Below are 14034 nucleotides of genomic sequence, written 5' to 3'. Positions count from 1 at the left end.
TCCCCATTCAGCAGCAGCCCTGCATTTTCCTTGTTCCGCCTTGGTCTCTAACGAGCAATAAGTAAACCTCACCAAGGTGAGCATGGAAATGGCCGATGAGAGAGGCTGGGGGCTGACAAGTGCCCTGGGCCACCTTCCTGGTCTGTCCATGCCACCAAAGGCACAGACCACTCTCCGCTCTTCTGAACCTGGATGTCTTCAAGCCCCTCCATGAGACCAGGCTCTGCAGCCCAAACCCACTGGTGTGTGCCCTCACCCTGCATGGTCACGAGCTATACACTGATGGTTTTCTCTCCTGGGCATGATCTAGCCAAGGCCAGCTGTGTCCAAGCTCTCCCACCTCCCCTGTCCTCTCTCCACCTGCCCTGCCCTCTGCCCAGCCCAGTCTCAGCCGGCCCCACGGCAGTGCCCACCGCAGGGTGCTGCAGACCTCTGGGCACTCACACCACAGCCCCAGCCCCTCTGAAGGGCACAGCAGCTGCTGGGGGTCAGCCCCAGACATGGGGGACATCCGTAGCACAGGGAAACAGAGGTCAATGGCACCCTGTGTCCTCTGCTGTCCTCTCCAGGAGATCCTAAGAGGGCTGCAGCCCCTCCGTGCCATCCCCTCTCCCCAAGCCAGTACAAGAGCCCTGGCTCTGGGGGTCCTCAGGCTGCTCCTGCTGCCCCAGGGACACAGCAGCCTGCCCCGAGCTGGTGCGGCCAGAAAGGGGTTTTAGTTTCCCATTCATTCTTGCTCCACTGAGGATGGATCTTGGACAAGGACGATACTGCAGGTTCATTTGTTTTGCTTAAATACACAGATGGCCTGGCTCCTCATTTACACAAAGTCTCCGCATCACACGAGACAGGTGCATACATTGGGAGGAGGGGATGAATAATGACGTTTCCTTGTAGACAACATCATCACAAGAGGAAAAATTTAGAAAAAAAAAAGCAAAGAAAGGAAAGACAGGCTTGGCCTGTCACGACACACAGAGGAACCCATTTGCAGAGGAAGGTAGGCAGCCTATGGCTGCTGAAATGAATCCAATGGGTTTCCTCAGGGCAACCTTGAGCTCCTTGTTCCTCATGCTGTAGATGAGGGGGTTCACTGTTGGGGGCATCACTGAGTACAGAACTGCCACCACCAGGTCCAGAGCTGGCGAGGAGATTGAGGGAGGCTTCAGGTTGGAAAACATGCCAGTGCTGAGGAATAGAGAGACCACAGCCAGGTGAGGGGGGCACGTGGAAGAGGCTTTGTGCCATCCCTGCTCAGAGGGGATCCGCATCACAGCCCTGAAGATCTGCCCGTGGGACAGCACAATGAAAATAAACCACCCCCAAAATAGAAAAGCACTAATCAAAACAACCCCATCTTCTCTGAGATAGGAGGTGGAGCAGGAGAGCTTGAGGATCTGGGGAGGTTCACAGAAGAACTGGTTTATGGCATTGCCTTGGCAGAGTGGTAGTGAAAATGTATTGGCAGTGTGCAGCGTGGCATAGAGGAAACCACTGCCCCAGGCAGCTGCTGCCATGTGGACACAAGCTCGGCTGTCCAGGAGCGTCCCGTAATGCAGGGGTTTGCAGATGGCAACGTAGTGGTCATCAGCCATGATGGTGAGAAGAGAAAACTCTGCTGACATGAAAAAGAGAAAGAACAAAACCTACGCAGCACATCCCGAGAAGGAAATGGCCCTGGTGTTCAAGAGGGAATTGGCCATGGATTTGGGGACAGTAGTGGAGATGGAGCCCAGATGGAGGAGGGAGAGGTTGAGGAGGAAGAAGTACATGGGCGTGTGGAGATGGTGGTCACGGGCTATGGTGGTGATGATGAGGCCATTGCCCAGGAGGGCAGCCAGGTAGATACCCAGGAAGAGCCAGAAGCGCAAGAGCTGCAGCTCCCGCCTGTCTGCAAATGCCAGGAGGAGGAACTGGGTGATGGAGCTGCTGTTGGCCATTTTCTGCCTCTGGGTACGGGGCACTGTCCAAGGAGGAAAAGGCAGTGAGAAATTAGGGGAGACTTCTCTGAGCAAAATCAAAGCCATTTTTCATTTAACCTCCCAAACTGCCTCTCCCCTTCAGAGACCTTTGAGCAGCTCCCTTGCACAAGCGCTGGGTTGTGGTGGCTGAGGGTGCCACTGGGAGGACAGGACTCTGCAGTGGGCTCTGGGGGAGTCAGTCCTGCCCTACAGCAACAGCTAAATAAGAACAAGGAGTGACCTGTGATGGACTCAAGTCGTGGTGGATTTCACAGCATATTCACTCTCCCTTCACTTGACTGCAGAACAGTGTTGGCTGTTGATTTTCTTCTAGCTGCCTGTTTCATTGCAGGAGCATTTCTTGGAGGTAGACAACCCTGGCATTTGTACTGCACTCCAGGTGAAGTCTTGAGGGTCCTGGGAGGCAAAGGGAGTGTCCCTTAGTGCAGAGCGAAGCCAGCCGGTGTGTCCGTCAGTCCTGGTCTCAGGCTCAGGCTCATTCCAGCTGCCCACACGCGACCGCCCACTTACTCCCCGTCTTCTCTGTTGGGCACCCAGATATGACAAAGACCTTGATGGAGAGCTGTGCTCTTCCGTTAGGATATCCTAAAGGTGGAGTTCCTAAAGGGGAGAGTCAGTTTTTCCCACCCCATGCACTGCATTGCCCAGAGCCCCACTGGTTAGAAGGGGGCTTGGACATCTTCCTACCATGGAGACATCTGCATGGCAGGACCCACAGGGGGAGTGTCTGAGCTGCAGCTGAAATCCCCATCCCCAGAGAGCCACAAAACCAGAGCAGCAGAAGCATGGGCAACTGGAGACACAAGGAGAAATATCACAGTGCTTTGGCAAGGGGAAGCAATGCCAGGAAGGGACATAGTGGCAGCCAGGAGAGTCTGCGTTGCTGGAGGCCCGGCTGACAAGGAGCTGACTCATGATCTGAAAACCCTGACATTAAAGGCTGTCAGGCAGGTGCTCCCATTGCCCTGCCAGACTATTCTGTTAGTACTGTCCTCCCATTCCCTGCCCATGTCTCAGCTGTCTGGAGCTGTACCTGCCGGGAGCTCCTTCTCTGTCCCCACATCTGCTCCCCGTCCATGCACACAAAACCCATCCCACTCACTATGTGCTCACCTCCGCCCTGCAGACACCTCCTGGCAGGAGGGCACCGACCAGAGGCATCTCTGTGTGTGCAGGGGTGAAGGAGAAGCTCAGACAAGTCCTAACAAGAACTGCAGTCTCAGTGCCTTCTGCAGCACAGAGAAATCAATTCCCATCTCCCACGCCTAAGCAGACAAGCAAGAGGAGAAACGTCAAAACACAGACACCTTCCCTTTCAAATAAAGGCTGCCTTGGTGTCCTTATTCAAAAGAGCAGTCAGAAATGTCCTGGGGGCAGATGTAGAGCTGTGAGCAGCCCTGAGACATGCAGCACCTTCTCAATAGCAGAAGGATCCTGTGCTGCTGAAGGGGGGTCTCTCCTTCCACCCCCAGCTTCTCCCCACAGCACTGTGGGGAAACCCGCAGGCAGGCTGAGTGCTGACCCTGGCAGGCAGCAGAGTCCCTCCCCGGCACACAGCCCCTTGGGGTGCAGGGACCCTGCTCTGAAGGACAGCCCTGGGCACCCCTGGGTGCACACCTGGCTGCACAGCCCTGCAACCCTCCCTGCAAAAAGGGAGCTGTGATGCCCTGTCCCTCTGAGGGTGCAGCAGGGAAGCCCTGCTGGTCTGTCTGCACACTAAGGAAACCCGGAGAGCCATCCTGCCAGATCCTACCTGCTCTGGGATCTGCCAGCTCTAGGAGACCCCTCCAGCATACTCTGGTGGCCCTGTAGCCGGAAACTTATTGTGTTAAGGGCTGTGAAGATTTCTCCTCCAGTGAGCTCTCAGCATCCTCCCACTCCACACTGCCTTTAAACTGTCATCTATCTCCCCTTGCTGCCTGCAGGCAGTGTCTCAGCCCTGCTGTGCTCTGCAGAGCATCTGCTCCTGGGCAGAGCTGTCTGCATGAAGCACTGCATGCTTGCCGTGAGCTTCCTCCGTCTCAGGACCCCACCGCAGCTCAGCAGCAGAGGACCAACCCAAGGCGCCACTTTCTCTGCCCCCTCTGGGCTCCCTCGAGGTGTCCCCGGGGCTCCAGGGCTGACACCGCCGAAAGGCAGCAGGATCATCCCTGGGGAATGTACTTTGGAGTCAACAAAAGCATCACTAATGGTGCCTCTCTAAACATTGGAGGGGGACTGATTCCTGCAGCAGAAATTGTCCTGCCAGAGCATGGTTGTCTGCGAGAGGTGTAAATGTTCCCCTCTGGACACCGCAGGTCCTGTCCCATAAGACGAAGGACAGACAGACAGGGACAGGGAGGGCTTGGCTTCCCCTGTGCTGGGCAGTGGTGCAGCTGAGGCAATGTAGGCATCTCCTTCCCAGCTGGAAGAAGCACGATTCAGCTCCCTCCATGCACCCCACACAGCCACAGCAGATGGGATTCCTTTTGCTTCAGTTCAGGGGTGCACAAAAGCGTTGCCTGCAGGTGAGCCCCTGCTCTGAGCCCCTCGTCTTTATTCTGTGGGCGCTCAGTTGCTCACCCACAGACACTTGGTGATGACTGAGGGGCCAGGGTTGGTCTAAGACGTGTGCAAGTGTTTGCAAGCTGTGATGGAAAATCTCTGAGAATATCCACATCCTTCCCGAGCATCAGCTGAGGTCCAGAGGTGGAAGGGGGATTTCCTTGGCCATCCTAAATGACACCGACCTGTACGTTTAGGGCACCTGCGTGCACCTTGTCACATATATCTCTGGAGCACACAGAGCTCTTGAGCTGACCAAACAGAGCAGTGCACCAGAAGGAGACCCGGGTCTCTCTCTATCCAGTGCATTTACTAGAGCACCAGTCACTGCAAAGCCACCCCCTTCTCTAAGACAGCGTCACCTGCTGACTTCCTCCTGCAGCTCCTCCACCCACTGCCTGAGGGATTCCACTAAAATATCTTAACATGTCCACATCCCCGCACTGAAGACATCTTATTTATTTCAGGGCTCTCATTTTAACTACATTTTAAAAAAAGCCTCCACTGCCTGGCCAGCTGCCTGGAGTGCCTAATACAACTCCATTCTGCAGGCAAACACAGCACAGGGCCTCCAGGAAAGCTGTGCCCTGTTGGAGCTGGCGTGGGACAGACACCCCAGGGCCTCCCAAAGGGGTCTGGTGCCAGTGTGCCATCATCTGAACTCCAACACCACACCATGGCACAGCCCCTTCTCGGCTCCTTCCAGTGTGTTTACTAGAGCACCAGTTACTGCAAAACATAGACATATCCAAATCTCTGAACTGAGGAGACCTTCTTTAATTCCGGGCTCTCTTTTAATGCCCTAAGAAAGGCGAATAGTGCTACGCGAGGTGCTTGGGATAGCCAGCACCATCTCTTGCCACAGCTGAGGTGCTGAGCTCTTGAGCCCCAATGTGCACAGCCAGGAGAAGCTGGAGCACACACAGACGGAGCTGAAGCTTCTGAGCGCTGTGACACTTTGGAATGAAATGAGATGTGGCGAGACAACTTGTTCAACTGGGCTGCAGCAGTGGAGGGATATAGGCTCTGCAGGAGAGAGTGGCAGGGAAGATGAGGACAGAGTATGGCCTGTGTGAAGGGGCAGCTCAGATGGATGGAGCTCCTTTATGGGATGGGCAACTGCTGAGGTTTCTCCCTGGGAATCTTGCCCATTGGCTTCATGTACTGCCAAGACTTTGTATCTGTTGCTGGTTGGTACATAGGGGGAAACGGCTGGACGTGATATCCTGCTGCCATGGGTCACCAGAGACCATGGTGCCTCCTTCTCCAAGATGCTGTCTATTCACTGTTGACACTCCTTGCCTGGTAGTCCTTGGAGGTCAGTGCCATGGGGTTGTCTTGTCCCACTCGGTGGGTTGCGAGAGGGGTGAATCTTTTCGATTCCCCGACGGTTTGTGTACCGACAAAAGCCGATCTCTGCTCGAAAGAGCCGCGTGGTCGGTACAGTCACGACAATGACTCAGAGGAACAGGCTGGCCAGCAACTTTATTAACTGGCGAATTCCACAAACGGACAAACTGAACGAACTGGTGAGCTCAACGAACAAACAGAGGCAATTTGGCAATGGAGCGATTTTCCGGGCAACCTGTCACAATTTATCCCAAACTTGCATATATTGGAAGAGTAGAGGGAGAGAGAAGTGAGAAAAGGAAAGGAAAAGAGAGGAGGAAAGAGAAAGAAAAAGTATCACCACCCTTGGATCCCGTGATGATGATGACAGACGTGGCAATCCTCCAGTGGTGGGTGCGCGTGTGGTTCCCTGGAGGGTGTGTCTTTTATAAGCAAATCCCCACGTCCAGGTACGCCCCTTCAGGACTGACATGGTTCTTGTTCTAGAAAGATCTCCATCTTCTGGCTTGTATCAAAATTGTATCCAGGATTGTATCCAATTGTATGCAAATTTGTATCCAAAATTGTATCCAGGATTGTATCCAATCCTGGCTTGTATCAAAAATAGCGTGGCCAGCAGGACTAGGGAAGTGATGATCCCCTGTACTCGGCACTGGTGAGGCCGCACCTCGAATGCTGTGTTCAGTGTTGGGCCCCACACTACAAGAGGGATATTGAGGTACTGGAGCGTGTACAGAGAAGGGCAACGAAGCTGGTGAAGGGTCTGGAGCAGAAGTCCTATGAGGAGCGGCTGAGGGAGCTGGGACTGTTTAGCCTGGAGAAAAGGAGGCTGAGGGGAGACCTCATTGCTCTCTACAACTACCTGAAAGGAGGTTGTAGAGAGGTGGGGGTCGGTCTCTTCTCCCAGGTAACAAGTGATAGGACAAGAGGAAATGGCCTCAAGTTGCGCCAGGGGAGGTTTAGACTGGATATTAGGAAATTTTTCTTCACCGAGAGGGTTATAAAGCATTGGAACAGGCTGCCCAGGGAAGTGGTTGAGTCGCCATCCCTGGAGGTATTTAAAGGACGTTTGGATGAGGTGCTTAGAGACATGGTGTAGTGGTGGTTTTTGGCAGTGTTAGGTTTATGGTTGGACTCGATGATCTTAAAGGTCTTTTCCAGCCTATATGATTCTGTGATTCTGTGATTCTGTGATTCTGTGATTCTGCGCAGGTGCTGGGGGAGGGGGTGGTCACAAGGGGTCTCTCGGGTGGTTGCAAGCCCCTTCCTCAGATCAACTCTGTGACCTCTGGCCATACATGGTAAGGTCCGGCGGAACCCAGAACCGTGCATCCTCCGACGAGCTCTCCACATCCCGCACATCCTGCTCCCCCTCTCCCCCACCCCGTGCTCGCCGACCTGCAGGCGCCATGCAAATAGCGCCTTGCCTCGCCACAATGTTTGAGACATTAACTCTTTCAGTCTCTCACAGGGCTTCCAATATTTCTTCTTGCAATGCCTCAAATAAGATTCTGTCTATTTCTTGTTCCGCCTCTCTTATACAGCATCACCTCCTGACTGCTTCCCGCAGCTCCTCCACCCGCTGCCTGAGGGACTCCACCAGAGCACACCTTGCGCAGGTGGAGCTTGCACCCTCCTCCACCCAGGAGCGTGGGGTACAGACTTTCCTGCCCTCCACCTGGACTGCAGCTTCCCTGAGAGGAAGCCCTGTCTGAGTGGCCACCTCCACTCATCCCAGGCTAGGCTGGCTAGGGAGATGGTGCCCAGCTGCTGCAGAGCACAGCCCTCACCTGGTTTCTGCCACCATGCTTCTGATGACCTCAAAGCACTGCCTAAGAAGCCTTTCTAATTCCCTGGAGACCTCAAGCTGCTGGGTAGGTTTGCACAGCTGACAGCTAGCTGGGGTGATCAGTGGGGCCGCAGCCTAAGCCTGCCTTTGAGCAGAGCAGGCAGCAGCCCCACCACTGGAAGAGTGCGCTGCCCTTCTCACGCGCCCTTCCATGCAAAGTGCTGTGCAAACTGCTGCTTGCAGCGCTCCTGCTCCCTGGCGCTCCCCGGGGGCTTCTTTTATGCGGCTTCCTGGAGGAGGAATCGGCAGTGCCCGTGCCACCTGAAGACTCACGGTGTCAGTTTTGCAAGCCCACCCTCTGATCCATTTTAGATGTGCGCTTTAGGATGGGAAATCCTGCCTGGTGTTGATCATATCGCTTACTTCGACCTTGCCGACAGAAGATGCTCGGCAGGACTAATGGAGACACGGACTGCTATTTTGCAAAGATAGGTCTTTAGGAAGACTAAGACTTGTCTTATGCAAAACATAGAGACACCCCAACGCTTACAGTCTGGAGCTCCAGCAGATGTGCTTCCCAGGGAATGGGATGGCAGAGGATAAGAAAGGGATGGCTTGGCAACCCCCCTGGGATTTGGGAAACTAGGGAGTGCTCTCCTCTTCCCCACCACTGCTTCTCTCAGTGAGATGCTTAAGAAAACTCGACCAGCTAGGTGTAAATTCACAGTTGCGTCAAGTAACTCATGTCTACTTGCAGCCAATGGAGTCGTGCAGTTCAAATTTTGAGCTTTCATTGGAGCCCAAGGCATTTCCTCCACTCACACTATCTGCACCCCCACCTGACCCTGACTACTGTGTGAAACAAGTGTCCCGGCCCTCCAGGCAGGATGGGGAAAAGCTTGAACTTCTCCCTCATCCTGCACTATGCATCACAGTGAAGAGTCTGGCTCTGTCTGCTACGAAGATGCAGGCATTCAAAAGCCATGGGCTGCTCTGAGGTGCCCCTGAAGCTTTCCCTTCCGCAGGCTGAACAAGCTCAGCTCCTTCAGCCCCTTCTCAGAAGGCAAGTGCCCCAGCCCTAGACCATCTTGGTGGCCCTCTGTTGAACTCACTCCAGTTTCCTCATCTCTCTCCCTTTTATTGAGGGCCACAAATCTGGATGCAGTACCTACCTGTAGTCTAACAAGTCCTGAGTAGAGGACGATCAACACATGCCCAATCTCCTGGCTATGCTCCTCTTCATATAGCCCACCACACTGCTGGCCTTCCTCAGTGCTGACTTGTCTTTTGCCTAATGGCCCTCAGGAACTCCAGCACCTTTTCTGCAGAGCTACTCCCAAGCCAGGTAGTCCCCAGCCTGTACCATTGCAGGGGCTCAGTCCACCTCTGGTGCGGGACTCTGCATTTCTCCGTGCTGGTTGTCATGAGGCTCCTGTTGGCCCATGCCTTTGAGCCTACCTAGGTCCTTCTGGATGGCAGCCTTGCCCTGGTGTGTCAACCAGTCCCACCACCTGGGTATCAGGTGTGCAGACTTCACAAGAAAGACCTCCAGGTCATTAGAAAAATGTTAAACCAGACGGGTCCCAGGACCCTCCAGGACTCCCCTTGTTGCCACCAGCCTCCAGCCTGGAATATTTCCCATTAACTGACTTTCCAAGAGCAACTCTCTGACCACTTTTTACCAATGTACATATTCACCAATGCAGCCCATTATGTGCTACCTTGGAGACAAGGCTCTTGTGGGGGATGGTGTTAAAAGCCTTGCTCAAGGCAAGGCAAATGACATCTACTGCTCTTCCCTGGTGCAGAAATCCAGCCCTGTCATCAGAAAAGGCAGAAGTGTAGCTTGGCTGTGATCCACCCTACACAAAGCCATGCTGGCTGTTCTCAGTCACTGTCTTCTTCCTGGCCCAGAAATGTGACCCAGGAGGACATGCTCTGTGACACACTTTTTGTGCAACATTTGCTTTTCACCAATGATCAGATGGGTCCCTTCATCTCCACCACCATTCGAGGATGATACAGAATGGCCTCCCTGTGACATGGACCTGTTCTCTCAGCACTCTTGGGCGCAGCCCCTGCAGTACCATGCTCTCTTCATAGAATCATAGAACGGTTTTAGTCGGAAGGGGCCTTTAAAGATCATGGAGTCCAACCCCCTGCCATTGCTCAGGGACATCTTTCACTAGATCACGCTGCTCAGAGCCCTGTCCACCCAGATGAAGGGGGGCTTTTTCGCTTCTCTCCCATCCCGCTGGGGAAGGGGGGAAGGGAGCAAGGGAACAAATGGGTGCGTGCTTAGTGGCTGGCCATGCTCAACCCACCAACCCCCTGAAATGTCACCAAGGGGCTTTGCGTGAGCAACTGACTCCCTCCCTCCATCTCCATTGACTCTAGTGGGAGCTTAGTCAAGGAGCTCCCATGCAGACACCTCTTTTCTGCACACTTGGCCTGAGGGAAAGGGAATCACAGCTCCTGTGGTTTTGTGGCATGAACTGGAGGGAGATGAATCACCTGAGAGCCTGGAAGCCTGTAACCAAAGTCTGACTTCTGCATTGACTCAGTTGCATCACTGCCTTCCATGGGGAAACAAACCCCTCCCTCTCACTGCCTAGTATTTGGGGAGGAATAGGGGTTTTCAGAGGGAGAACTTGTCACCTCTTTTAGTCAACCGTTCTCTGAAAGGACAAATCACACGGCTGGACTCTGCCGCTCTCTCCCCAGATTAGAGACATGATGTAGGTGTTTACTTCAGCCTCCTTCCAAGAAGGTTCCCCAGGAGGGACCCTGCTGCTTTGTCAAGCACTGGAGACCAGGGAGCTCCTCAAGGAGTCTGTGGGGCAGAGGAAGTCACACCTTCAGCTGCCCTTGTGCTCCTGGGCTGGCACAAGCTCCTGGGACTGAGAGAGCTCATGGCAACGGATGCATGGCACCTGCAGAAAGACAGCCGAGTCCAGCAGCAGCTCCTCTGCAAAGAGCAGCAGGGCTCAGGGCACTGCCTGCAGGTGACGAGACAGGATGAGCAGCTCGGAGAGAAGTAAAAGGCAGCCTGGAGTGGGAGGACGGAGGAGGGCTCATAGCTGGGGAGATCTTCCCAGTCCTTGACACAGTAAGTCTCTGGCTGCAGGGCAGCGCAGCTGCTGTTCCCAAAGAGGTCTTCCGAAGCTGCCATATCTAACGGGCGTGGGATCTGTCAGGATGGCTCTCACAGCTTCTCAGGGGTGACTGAGAAGGGGGAACTCCCCACAGCACTGCAGAAGGTCTGGGTGGAAGGAGCAACCCCTGGCAGGGCAGGGTCATTCTTCCATCCGGAGGGTGTTATGTGGGACAGGGATGCTCACAGCTCTAGCTAACCATTTCTAGATGGGGACTTTTCAAGGGGAAGGTAAAGTCACCAGGTACCTGAAAGCTCTTGCCTGACTTTGGGTTGCTTTGGGTTTTGGTTTTGGGTTTTCTGTGGTTTGGTTTTTTTTTTCAGTTTTCCCCCATTGTCAATAGTGAGATGGAAACAGTATTAGGGGTTTAGGTTTGGGGGTGAGACTCCTAAAATGTTACTCTGAAAGATCAAGAGGTGTGTGAGGAACCTCAGGAAGTCCCTTCAGCCTCCCCTGCCCCCCCAACCTATAGGCAGCACCAACATTTCCTTGGCAGTTGCCATCATTCTCATCAGGGCTTTTCTGAACTGCTCCTTAGCAGCTGCAAACACAGAGCTGCTCCTGAAAACCTCTCTCCCGGGAGGTTTGTGGAGGGCAGAACTGAGCACACAGAGGGTGGGATGGGGTCTGTGAGCATGGACAGGGAAAAGGCACAGGGGCAGAGAAACAGCTCTGCTCCTCTCTTGTGGGAGACGGGATCTGGACCATTCCCTTTCAGCCTGTCCGCTGCAGACACCTGCCTCTGAGCACGGCCCCCCTTGTCTCCTCTCCCACCCAACAGAGGGCTCTACCCTCCAGGCCATGGGGTCTAAGGCATGAGTCTCCTCCTCTGCAGTTAGGTCTCCAGCAGAAGAGAGGTGCATCTCTCCCGCAACATGCTCTTTTCCTGCTGCATGACAAAGGGGCTGAGAGCAACTGGCTGGCAATGTCACCATCCGGACGTTGATACGGGGGAAGGCTTTCCTGAGAGCCCGCCTGTCTCTCGCTCTCTCCATGCCTCCTTTGGCAGGAGGAGCACGGCCACGATCCCTGTTTCTCCATCTCTCCCTGCTGCTCTGGTCCCTCTTTTCAAGATCGATGGGACAAAGGGCAGGGCGCTCAGCTGCGGTTCAGCTACTGGCCCTGAGAGTCCTTCCATGCAGGTGACTTCCTTTACGGCAGTGAGACGTCCAACCCCACTTCTAAAGTGTGGAGCTGTGGCAATGCAGCGTGTGGGGTTGGGGAATGAGCCCACTCTCTTTTAAAGAGACCCCCACCTTCAGGACACCTGACTGTCCCCCTGGCGTGTCCTGGCAGGCTGTGGGTAGTGCTGCAGAAGAGCACAGCTCTCCTGCAAGGTCCTTCTGGTAGCTGACAGTCCCTGGTTTGCTCATCTGAGCCAGGAGCCTCTTCACATCCTCCCTGCCACTCTCTCCCTATCAGGGCTGAGAACGAGACAGCTCTCTGGAGATCTGCCCTCTGAAACTGGACTCCTCTCTTCTTTGCACAGTCTAGATTCCTTTGCAGAGTGAGCTCTGAGTGCAGTCGTCCTCTAGCTGAGAGAGGTGCCAGCACAGGGCAGTTGTGAGCAAGACCACTGAGCGCAGCCGCTCTCTTAAGGCTGCGCTAGGTTACAGGGAGCTTTTTTGGTCTCGAGTGACTGCCCAGTGTTTACCCTGAGAGCTAAGGAAAAGCCGAGAATTTCTACCATTGCAAGGAACACCAGACACAGGTATCTAAATGAGTCTGCTCTTCTAGAGTCTATACTCACCTCCTCAACCCCATTCCCTGCAAAGCAGGCAGTGAAACTGCTGAATCTTCACCGCTTGAAAAAGGCATGCATTGGAGCTTACATTTCTATGCAGGCATTTCTTGCGTTCTGTTATCCAGCCAGTGCCTGGAGAAATAGTGGATGCGGTGTATTGATGTGTGGACAGGGATAAAGCCCTCGGCAATGGGCCAGGTCACCTCTGCCTCCTGCCTTTCCTTGCCTTGAGAGAGAGCTGATAGTGGTAGACTGAAATCTGTCAACGAAGGAAAAGTAGGAGGCTATGAATACTGTCCTCTTGCCTCCAGGAAGCAGCTGGGCGTGCTCCTCATTTCACCTCTCATGGTGGTCAATAGGAATATACCTGCCGGGTGACAAGACTAAGCCCTCCGCAGTCAGCTCAGGGTGTCCTGCCCCTGAAACAACAATCAGAAGGCTTTTTGCCACCTCTGTGTTAACACTGCTGCAGAGCAGGACTACCTCCTTTGGACCCATGGGCAGAGGACTCTGATCCTCACAGCACACGCAGCCAGCACAAACTGGAGGTCCAGCTAGACACCTGACAGAATGTCCCCCAGAGAGCTAGGAAGGCAGTGGGCAGAGTTTCTGGGTCGCATGCAATGGGTTTTGCTCAAGCAGGTCTGTTTGAACTTGTCTTTTCCTCCTTGGACAGTCACGCACTCTTGGAAGGAGCAAATGTCCAACAACAGCAGCTCCATCACCCAGTTCCTCCTCCTGGCGTTTGCAGACATGCGGGAGCTGCAGCTCTTGCACTTCTGGCTCTTCCTGGGCATCTACCTGGCTGCCCTCCTGGGCAACGGCCTCATCATCACCGCCATAGCCTGTGACCACCATCTCCACACCCCCATGTACTTCTTCCTCCTCAACCTCTCCCTCCTCGACTTGGGCTCCATCTCCACCACTGTCCCCAAATCCATGGCCAATTCCCTCTGGGACACCAGGACCATTTCCTATGGAGGATGTGCTGCCCAGGTCTTTTGGTTTCTCTTCTTTGTTTCTTCAGAGTATTATCTTCTGACCGTCATGGCCTATGACCGCTATGTAGCCATCTGCAAACCCCTGCACTATGTGACCGTCATGGACAGCCGAGCTTGCATCAAAATGGCAGCAGCTGCCTGGGGCAGTGGTTTCCTCAATGCGGTGCTGCACGTTGGAAACACATTTTCCATTCCATTCTGCCAAGGCAATGCTGTGGAGCAGTTCTTCTGTGAAATCCCCCAGCTCCTCAAGCTCTCCTGCTCGCACTCCTACGTCAGGAAAGCTGGGTTTACTGTGGTCAGTCTTTGTGTAGCTTGTGGGTGTTTTCTGTTCCTTGTCCTGTCCTATGTGCAGATATTCACGGTTGTGCTGAGGATCCCCTCTGAGCAGGGACGGCACAAGGCCTTTTCCACGTGCCTCCCTCACGTGGCCGTGGTCTCCCTGTTTGCCAGCTCTGCCATGTTTGCC

General features: G+C 54.2%; 1 pseudogene; it reads right to left on the bottom strand.

Annotated features, from left to right (window-relative positions):
• Window positions 1-965: 965 nt before the first annotated feature.
• Window positions 966-1940, bottom strand: LOC142403506 (olfactory receptor 14A16-like; annotated as a pseudogene).
• Window positions 1941-14034: the final 12094 nt, after the last annotated feature.

This window comes from Mycteria americana, unplaced genomic scaffold (assembly GCF_035582795.1).
Source record: "Mycteria americana isolate JAX WOST 10 ecotype Jacksonville Zoo and Gardens unplaced genomic scaffold, USCA_MyAme_1.0 Scaffold_37, whole genome shotgun sequence".
Taxonomy (NCBI): Eukaryota; Metazoa; Chordata; class Aves; order Ciconiiformes; family Ciconiidae; genus Mycteria; species Mycteria americana.
This window is presented reverse-complemented; position numbering and strand designations above follow the sequence as displayed.